The 10314-nt window shown below is 38.9% G+C and overlaps 1 pseudogene; it reads left to right on the top strand.

The window, feature by feature from the left end:
* LOC107844549 overlaps window positions 1-10314 on the top strand; it is a 33375-nt pseudogene that overhangs the window by 7301 nt on the left and 15760 nt on the right.

Here is a 10314-nt window from a genome sequence, read left to right as displayed (position 1 = left end):
ATTCATAATATCATACGTAGGGGATATCATATTTCATATAGTTATTCCACATCTTAAACATTGTAGGGAAATGCATGGATATATTTTGTGTACATATTGTATATCTCCATTATCTTACATGCTTCATACCACCACAATAGCAACACATGAAAAGCATGGGATTCATATTAAAGTATATAGCTAACATGGACTTGTCATTTAGACATCATAGAACCATACAAACATGAATTTCTAGCATCCTAAGCATTTTATCAAACACCTTGCATGCATTCTTTAAGGCATAGGTGAGTTTCATATTTGCACCATATTAAACCACCTAGAGTTCATGGTTTCAATTAACAAACATATATATTCCATGAAAACACCTTTAGACATCACATTGAAACTTAAACAACAATTGTCAACATGTATATACTCATATCACCACAAAATATTTTTACAAATATTTAAAACATGGTTCTTGAGCTCTATGAACGGATTGGATCCATAGATGAACACTACGCATACCTTAGAAAGAAAACCTTGATGATTTGCTAGAGAGTTCTTAGATTGGGAGACTTAGTTCTCAATTATCTTGGAAAAAGGCTTGAATCTTGCTTTTGAGAGATGAGTTTGATGAAAACCCTAATCTTGTGGTTGATAGTGTAAGAGAGGGTTCTTAAGATACTTAACTGAAGAAAAATGGGAAAAATTATGCCTCTTTAGAGTTATAAGTCGTGGAAGGTGAAGAAAAAGACCAAAATTCCCTTATGAAATAAATTCCTAGTTGCTGAAAATCATAGCTAACGACATTTGTGACAAGGCATCAAAAATATGGTAAGACATCAAAAATGTCATCACGCAGGAGCTGAAATTAATGGTTGCTACCTAAGTCTGACGACATTTGTGACAAGGCATCATAAATCTGGTAAGCTACCATGAATATCATCACTTAGGAGCTGATTTCTGCCTAAGGATGATGACCTTCGTGATAAGGCATCACAAATGTGGTAAGATACCATGAATGTCATCACTTAGGAGCTGGTTTCTGCCTAAGGCTGACGACCTTCGTGATAGGGCATCACAAATGTGGTAAGCTACAACGAATATCGTCACTTAGGAGCTGGTTTCTGCCTAAGGCTGACGACCTTCGTGATAGGGCATCACAAATGTGGTAAGCTACCACGAATGTCGTCACTTAGGAGATGGTTTCTACCTAAGGCTAATGACCTTCGTGGTATGGCATCATAAATGGGTAAGCTACCACGAATGTCGTCACACTGTTTTCAACCTGACATGCTGGATTAAAATAGGAATAAATCTTTGCTTCGATATCAGATTTATGTGAAATTGGTATCGTTGGAAAGATAATTAAATTATCTATATGTTAATAGGTCATGAGATCAAAAATTCCAAGTATAATGAGAGATATGCTCATTTGAATCTGACTATGGCAATATCTTTCTCAAGAATTCGATCGATAAGGAATGTTTTGATTCATCTGATAGCTGGGAGTTATTTGAAGCCTTAATATACATCTAACCTATTCATAAAAATATAAAATAACCATGATGTACTATGCATGAGCTTGGTACATGGCTCTAATAGTGGTTTGGATTTTTCGGGGAATTATAATATCTCCCCCTTGGAAACATTCGTCCTCGAATGGTGACTGCTTGAGAGGGGAGAGAAGATAAAATGGCGCATACACTGATCATGCTCAATTGGAACATGATTTTAGGACTAAATTGAATTCAAAACTAAATATAGCCAAACTGAACATGCATATCTGATGCATGACTGATAAGTTGAACTCATGAATGCATGATAAGCTATGCACTGATACTTGATACCAATTTTATACTGGAATTTTGAACTTGTAACTGAATAAGCTTAAGGAAAATGGTTACCTTGAGCTAAGTTTGAATTAGCAGAGAAAAAATGAGGTTACTTGGTTTGCATGTCTGCTTCTGCTTCCCAAGTAGCTCCCTCCATGGACTGATTCCGCCAAAGAACCTTGACTAGAGGGACTTCTTTGTTCCTCAACCTACGAGTCTGATAGTCGAGGATTTCAACTAGAATCTCTTCATAAGAGAAGCTATTCTGAATGTCAACGCTCTTAATAGGGACTACAATTGCTGGGTCACCTATGTACTTCTTGAGCAAAGAGACATGGAAGACTGGATGAACTGAGGCTAGATCTGAAGGCAATTCAAGCTCATAGGCTATCTTGCCGAAGCGACTGAGAATCCTGAAGGGACCGACATATTGGGGACTGAGTTTTCCCTTTTTTATGAATCTCTTCACTCCCTTTATGGGAGAGATTTTGAGATAGACATAGTCATCGACCTCGAATTCGAGATCCTTTCTATGAGCATCCATATAAGACTTCTGTTGGCTCTGAGTAGCCCGGAGTCTTTCTCTGATCAACTGAACTTTCTCTAAGTCATCGAATACTAAGTCAGGCCCTATGACTGCGGTCTCACTAACTTTGAACCAAACGATTGGAGACCTACATCTCCTACCATAGAGAGCTTTGAATGGAGCTATCTGAATACTGGAGTGATAGCTGTTGTTGTATGCGAACTCAATCAAAGGCAAATAGTCATCCCAACTTCCCTTGAAATCAATTGAACACGCCCTTAGCATACCTTCTAGAGTCTAAATGGTCCTTTTTGCTTGACCATCTTTCTGAGGATGAAATGTTGTACTAAGATGAACTTGGGTACCAAGACCCTTTTAGAATGCTTTCCAGAAGTGAGAGGTGAACTAGGTACCTTTGTCTGAGATGATAGATAGTGGAACACCATGTAATTTGACCAACACCCTGATATAGAGTTTGGCATAATCCTTGGCTGAGTAAGAGGTATGAACTGGAAGGAAATAAGCTGATTTGGTCAGTCTGTCTACAATGACCCAAACTGAATCATGCTGATGATGTGTTCTAGGCAAACCCGTCATGAAGTCTATGTTCACTTCTTCCCACTTCCAAGTAGGAATAGTGAAATCCTACATAGAACCACTAGGTTTTTGATGCTCTATCTTAACTTGCTAACATATAAAGCACGTAGCCATAAACTCTGCAATGTCCCTCTTCATCCCACTCCACCAATAGATCTCCCGTAAGTCATTGTACATCTTAGTGGCCCCTGGATGAATAGAGTATCGTGCACCATGAGCTTCTGTAAGAATTCACTGCCTCAAGTCATCTATACCGAGAACACACAGACGACCCTGACAATGAAGAATACCATCTCCCCTTTGGGTGAAAACCTCTACTTCCTAACTCTGAATTGACTCTTTTAGGTTGACAAGGCTAGGATCCCTGTCTTGCTTCTCTTTCACCTCAGAAACTAGAGATGACTCTGAAATACTTTGAATACATACACCACCCTCTGAAGGGTCGACGAAGCGAATACCTAGTCTGGCAAGCTGATGAATCTCCTGAGCTATTTTCTTCTTACTATCCTCAACATGGGAAACACTACCCATGGACAGTCTACTGAGTGCATCGTCCACTATATTGGCCATGCCAAGATGATAAAGAACACTCATGTCATAATCCTTCAAGAGCTCTAACCACATTCTCTGACGAAAATTGAGATCTTTCTGGGAAAAGACATACTGAAGGCTCTTATGATCTGTGAAGACGTCTACATGAACACCGTATAGATAATGCCTCCATATCCTTAAGGCAAAGACAACTGCTCTAACTCAAGGTCATGAGTAGGATAATTCTTCTCATGGGGCTTTAACTCTCTGGTGGTGTAGACTATGGCTTTACCATGCTGCATAAGGACACAACGTAAAACTACTCTGGAAGCATCACAATATACTACGAATCCATCGGGACCATCGGGAAGTGCTAAAATTGGAGCTGAGGTGAGTAGAGTCTTTAACTCCTAAAAACTCTTTTCACAAGGTTCTAACCACTGAAACTTGACCTTCTTCTGAGTCAATCTAGACATAGGATATGCAATAGAAGAAAATCCATTGATAAACCATCGATAGTAGCCAGCCAAACCCAAGAAACTCCTGATATCTGATGGAGAGACAGGGCGAGGCCAGTTTCTTACTGCTTCGATTTTCTGAGGATCTACTCTAATGCCATCATCGGAAATAATGTAGCCAAGGAATGCTACTGATCTTAGCCAAATTCACACTTACTGAACTTGGCGAACAACTGGTGATCCCTGAGAGTCTGAAGAACAATTATGAGATGATCTGAATGATCACGCTCTATGCGAGAATAGACCAGAATATCATCTATGAAGACTATGAAAAATGTGTCCAAGTACTGCTTGAACACCCAGTTCATCAAGTTTATGAAAGCTGCAGGGGCATTGGTAAGACCAAAGGATATGACTGTGATCATATCGAGTATGAAAAGCTGTCTTTGGAATGTCACATTCTCTAACTCTGAGCTGATGATAGCCTGATCTGAGGTCTATCTTGGAGAAATAACTGGCACCCTGAAGTTGGTCAAACAAGTCATCTATTCTAGGCAGCGGATACCTGTTCTTGACAGTGCTTTGTTGAGCTGATGGTAATCAATACACATTCTGAGAGAACCATCTTTCTTACGCACGAATAAGACTGGCACACCCCATGGGGATACACTGGGCCTGATGAATCCCTTATCTAAGAGATACTTCAACTAATCATTTAGTTCCTTGAGTTCTGCTGGTGCCATTCTGTATAATAGAATAGAAATAGGCTGAGTATCTGGGAGAAGGTCTATGCCGAAGTCTATTTCCCTATCGGGAGGAATGCCTGGATGATTTTCGGGAAAGATGTTTAAATATTCATTAACCACTGGGGCTGATTTGAGACTGGGAGATTCAGAATTGGAATCCTTAACATGCACGAGATGATACACACACCCCTTAAAAATCATTTTCCTTGCCCGAAGGTAGGAAACAAGCTGACCCCTGAAAGATGAAGTGCTACCCTTCCACTCTAGAAAGTGCTTATTTGGGAACTTAAACTGAACTATCCTATTTCTGCAGTCGACTATGGTATAACAGGAATGAATCCAATCCATGTCGATAATGACATTAAAATTAGTCATCTCTAACTCGACTAAATCTGTTGACATGGATTTCTAAAATATCATAACCGGGCTATTCCTGTATACCCGCCGAGCTATGATGGTTTTACCCACTGGGGTAGAGACTAAAAAGGGCTTTGCTAAAATTTTGGGACTGATTCCGAAATCTCCTGCTATGTATGGAGCGACAAAAGACAAGGATGCACCTGGGTCTAGCAAAGCATAAACATAAACATGGAAAGTCTTTAACATACCAGTAATGACATCAGGAGAATTTTCCTGATCCTGTCGAGTCTAAAGAGCATAGAGTCTATTTGGGCGTTGCCCACTAGTAGCACTGGAAGTGGCACCTTGCTGGTTTGGGTGGCCAGATTGAGTTGTGGAACGATTTTGCTGACCCTGAGGGACTGGCTGAGGACACTCCCTAATCTTATGTCCTGGCTTACCATAACCAAAATAGACATCACTATTGGCTCTGCAAATACCCTTATGGTTCTTACCACAAGTTGACAAAGGTGGTTTGTTCGGGCACGTCTAATACTGCCCTGAGATTTAGAGCCTGGTGCTCTGTCTCTATTGTTGTCCCTAAAATTCAGAACTGGGGCACTATCGAAGAAAGGGGATGGAATTGCTGACTTAGGACGAAACTGTGAAGGATTTCCTTCCTCTGATTTGGGCTAAGCAAAACTGAAACTACTTGATTTTGCTCTCTTGTTCTGCCTCTCTCTAGTCTTAACATTCTACTCCTCTATCTGCTGAGCATGGGCCATGAGTCTAGCTAAGGTCATATCACTATTCAGCATCGTAGATCTACACTCATTCACCATGCTATTATTCACCCCTGACACGAACTTGCTCATCTTAGCCCTATTATTTGCAACCAGATGAGGGGCATACTTGGCTAGTTGAGTAAATTTGAGAGAATACTCCCTAACTATCATATTTCCCTGCCTGAGGTTGATGAACAAAGTTCTTGGGGAAAGAATCTGTCTAAAAATCCCATGACAAATTCCTCCCACTTAATAGGACCTGCATCTTCTAACCTTTCTGCTAATCGCTGTTTGTACCAAGTGTGAGCGACATCCTGCAATTGGTATGCAGATAACTCGGCACTCTGAGAAGAAGTGACTCCCATGATATTAATGACCATCTAGACTTGGTCAACGAATTCCTGAGGATCCTCGTCTGGCTTAGACACAAAGAAGGATGGAGGGTTCATTCGGGTGAAGTCCCGAATCCTAGCTGCTGCTGAATTGGCCACTGGGTTGGCTGGAACGACTGTTGGTCATTCATTATGGGTAGCTATAGACTGAGCAAAAATGGTAAATGCAGTCCTAAACTCCGCATGAGAAACATGTTCGCCCAAAGAATCTTCGGGCTGAGAAGCTGGTTGATTTCTTCTCTTTGGAGGCATGTTTCTAAAAAAAAAGAGGAGCAGATTATACTAAGAGACAGACTTCAAATTATGCATACCAGTACGACATGAATATTGAAGAAAGGGAACTGTTCCTAAAACATCTCATAGCCTCCTGTACATAAATGTGGCGCGCAACACACCCGTGTACAAGACTCTACTAGATGAGGCTTTCAGACTTCCTAGGACTCTATTGAACCTTAGTCTCTGATACCAAGTTTGTAACGCCCCAATTTTCTGAACTGAAATGCTACACGGTGCTTATGACCCCGAGGGACCATAAGCTAACCCATGACTGATATTTGTACCTGTACACTAAATATATAATGTAATAATACAGAAAACATAAACATGTAGTCCATAAGGTTCAACTGAAATAATATAACATCCATATAGGTGAAAAATACCTAAAATAGCTGAAAACTGAATCTAAAAGCTAAATCTGAGCGTAAATCCAAAAGCCTCTAAGTACTGTCTGAAATAAGGAGTTGAAAGAATATGTCTCCAACTAACTGCATAAAATTGAACTAAAGAAATAAATGAATAAATCAAATAATGTCGTCCTCGAATCAAGAGGAATCACTGCAACTCTATATGCTGAATGCGACTGTTACTATTGGTCTGGGATTCGTTCCTATGAACCTATGGTGTAACATGAAAAGAAAGCACCATAGCAAAAATGCGTCAGTACAACTAGAGTACTGAGTATACGAGTGAGGTAGGCTAATGCAAAGGGTTTACATGCATGAATAATACTAGTGACTGACTGATATGAACGTAAGAGTACAAACATACATACATAGTAACTAAGATCATGAGTACGTAATGGCTAAATCTGTACGCTAATACATGGATGGAACCGTAGTTTTGGTAACATGGATGACTGTATCTGACAGCCCTGAATCTGGTTGAACTCTCTGAGTTTTGTACTATAATTGAATTTGACCGTATCTAACAGTCCTGGTATACTGATATCTAAAGAACTATCTAAGTTTTTACTAAGACTGATACTAAAACTATGGTAGGTAGTTGTTTAACCAACATGCACCATGTATGCCATTATGGCTAAGCTGGGGTCGAATCTCTGCCCCGACTGGAGGGGTGTTAATACCGTACCACTGATAAGGACAGTTGTAAGTGACCCTTATCTGAAAGGTACTCAAGGTGAGAATGGTGGGAGCCTAAACTGACAGGTTAAGCCACCTCATCAACCCTAATCTGACAGGCTAAGATGTCTCAACCTACTCTGGCTACGTAGTTCTGGAACACAAGGATGAATGCTAAGAATCACACCCTAAAACTGGTAGGTGAGTCCCCATCCTTGGATTCACTCAGTGATAAATTCTACTCCCATCTGAAGAGACTAAACATAATTCAACTGACTGTACATGGATAGATTAACTGACTTTCGTTGACTGACGGAGTAGTACTATTATCTAAGAGTTAACTGAGATCATAAGATTTTTGAGGTTTTCTTGAGTCACATGACTGACTGAGTTCTATAGATTATAGCTTGACTGATATTATCGTGACAACATGACATGGCTCTAGGCACACAACTATTTTTTTCGGGTACAAATACCCCCAGGACTCAATAGAAGGAAACTGACACATATGACATGACTTGATCACAAGATTTGAGTCCATAATTTATAATATCATAAGTAGGGGATATCATATTTCATATAGTTATCCTACATCTTAAACATTGTAGGGAAATGCATGGATATATTTCGTGTACATATTGTATATATCCATTATCTTACATGCTTCATACCACCATAATAGCAACACATGAAAAACATGGGATTTATATTGAAGTATATAGCTAACATGGACTTGTCATTTAAACATCATAGAACCATACAAACATGAATTTCTAGCATCCTAAGCATTTTATCAAACACTTTGCATGCATTCTTTAAGGCATAGGTGAGTTTCATACTTGCACCATATTAAACCACCTAGAGTTCATGGTTTTCAATTAACAAACATATATATTCCATGAAAACACCTTTAGACATCACATTGAAACTTAAACAACAATCGTCAACATGTACATACTCATATCACCAAAAAAAAGTTTACAAAATAATATTTAAAACATGGTTCTTGAGCTCTATGAACGGATTGGATCCATAGATGAACACTACGTATACCTTAGAAAGGAAACCTTGATGATTTGCTGGAGTGTTCTTGGATTGGGAGACTTAATTCTCAATTATCTTGGAAAAAGGCTTGAATCTTGCTTTTGAGAGATGAGTTTGATGGAAACCCTAATCTTGTGGTTTAGAGTGTAAGAGAGGGTTTTTAAGATGCTTAACTAAAGAAAAATGGAAAAAATTATGCCTCTTTAGGGTTATAAGTCATGGAAGGTGAAGAAAAAGTCCAAAATACCCTTATAAAATAAATTCCCAGTTGCCGAAAATCATAGCTGACGACATTTGTGATAAGGCGTCAAAAATATGGTAAGCCATCAAAAATGTCGTCACACAGGAGCTAGAATTGATGGTTTCTACCTAAGTCTGATGACATTTGTGACAAGGCGTCACAAACGTGGTAAGCTACCATGAATGTCGTCACTTAGGAGGTTTCTGCCTAAGGCTGACGACCTTCATGATAGGGTAACACAAATGTGGTAAGCTACCACGAATGTTATCACTTAGGAGCTGGTTTTTGCCTAATGTTGACGACTTTCATGATAGGGCATCACAAATATGGTAAGCTATGTCGTCACTTAGGAGATAGTTTCTGCCTAAGGCTGATGACCTTCATGATAGGGTATCATAAATATGGTAAGCTACTACGAATGTCATCACTTAGGAGTTAGTTTCTGCCTAAGGCTGATGACCTTCATGATAGGGCATCACAAATGTGGTAAGCTACCACGAATGTCGTCACACTGTATCCAGCCTAACATGCTAGAGTAAAATAAGAATAACTCTTTGCTCCGATATCGAATTTAGGCGAAATTGGTAGAATTGGAAAGCTAATTCAATTATATATCTTTTAATAGGTCATGATATAAAAATTTTCAATTATAATGAGAGATATGCTCATTTGAATCTGACTATTGCAATATCTTTCTCAAGAATTCAATCAGTAAGTAATGTTTTGATTCGTCTGATAGCTGGGAGTTATTTGAAGCTTTAATATATATCTAAAATACTCATAAAACTATAATAGAACCATGATGTACTATGCATGAGCTTGGTACATGGATCTAATATTGGTTTGGATTTTTTGGGGTATTACAAGTGAATGGAGAAGCGGAGTTAGATCTCTCAGCCAAATTGAATGAGCAGAGGATCGGTAAAACTCCACAACAGATATTAAAGGTGAAGAAGAGTGGAAAAGGACCCAAGCCTAGAAGTTCTCAGTACCGTGGAGTTATATTTTATCGAAGGACTGGAAGATAGGAATCCCATATTTGGATCAATGATTATCACTTGTAGTTTCATTCTGAGTTAATGGTTAAAAACACACCTAAAGTATCGGTTTTTTTGAATTTCGTACCTGAATCATCACCAGCTATTTATCACAACACACCTGAACTATTAATTGTTCACTTTTCCAACCTGAACGATGGTGATACTTTAGGTAAGAAAAATGAAGAATCGATATTTGAGACGTGTCTTGATAATAGTTGGTGATAGTTTAGGTACAAAACTCAAACAAATGATAGTAAAGATGCATTTTGATAAATAGTTTGTTATAATTCAGGTGCAAAACTCAAATTCATTGTGCTGATAGCTCAGGTATGAAACTCAAAAAGGGATATTTTAGGTGTGATTTTCATGCTCCGCTCTTTCATTCTTGAATAATGGTTTAGTGGTTTTCTTTCAAACTTAGTAGTAATAATAACTTCTTA

This window comes from Capsicum annuum, chromosome 10 (assembly GCF_002878395.1).
Source record: "Capsicum annuum cultivar UCD-10X-F1 chromosome 10, UCD10Xv1.1, whole genome shotgun sequence".
Classification (NCBI taxonomy): Eukaryota; Viridiplantae; Streptophyta; class Magnoliopsida; order Solanales; family Solanaceae; genus Capsicum; species Capsicum annuum.
This window is presented reverse-complemented; position numbering and strand designations above follow the sequence as displayed.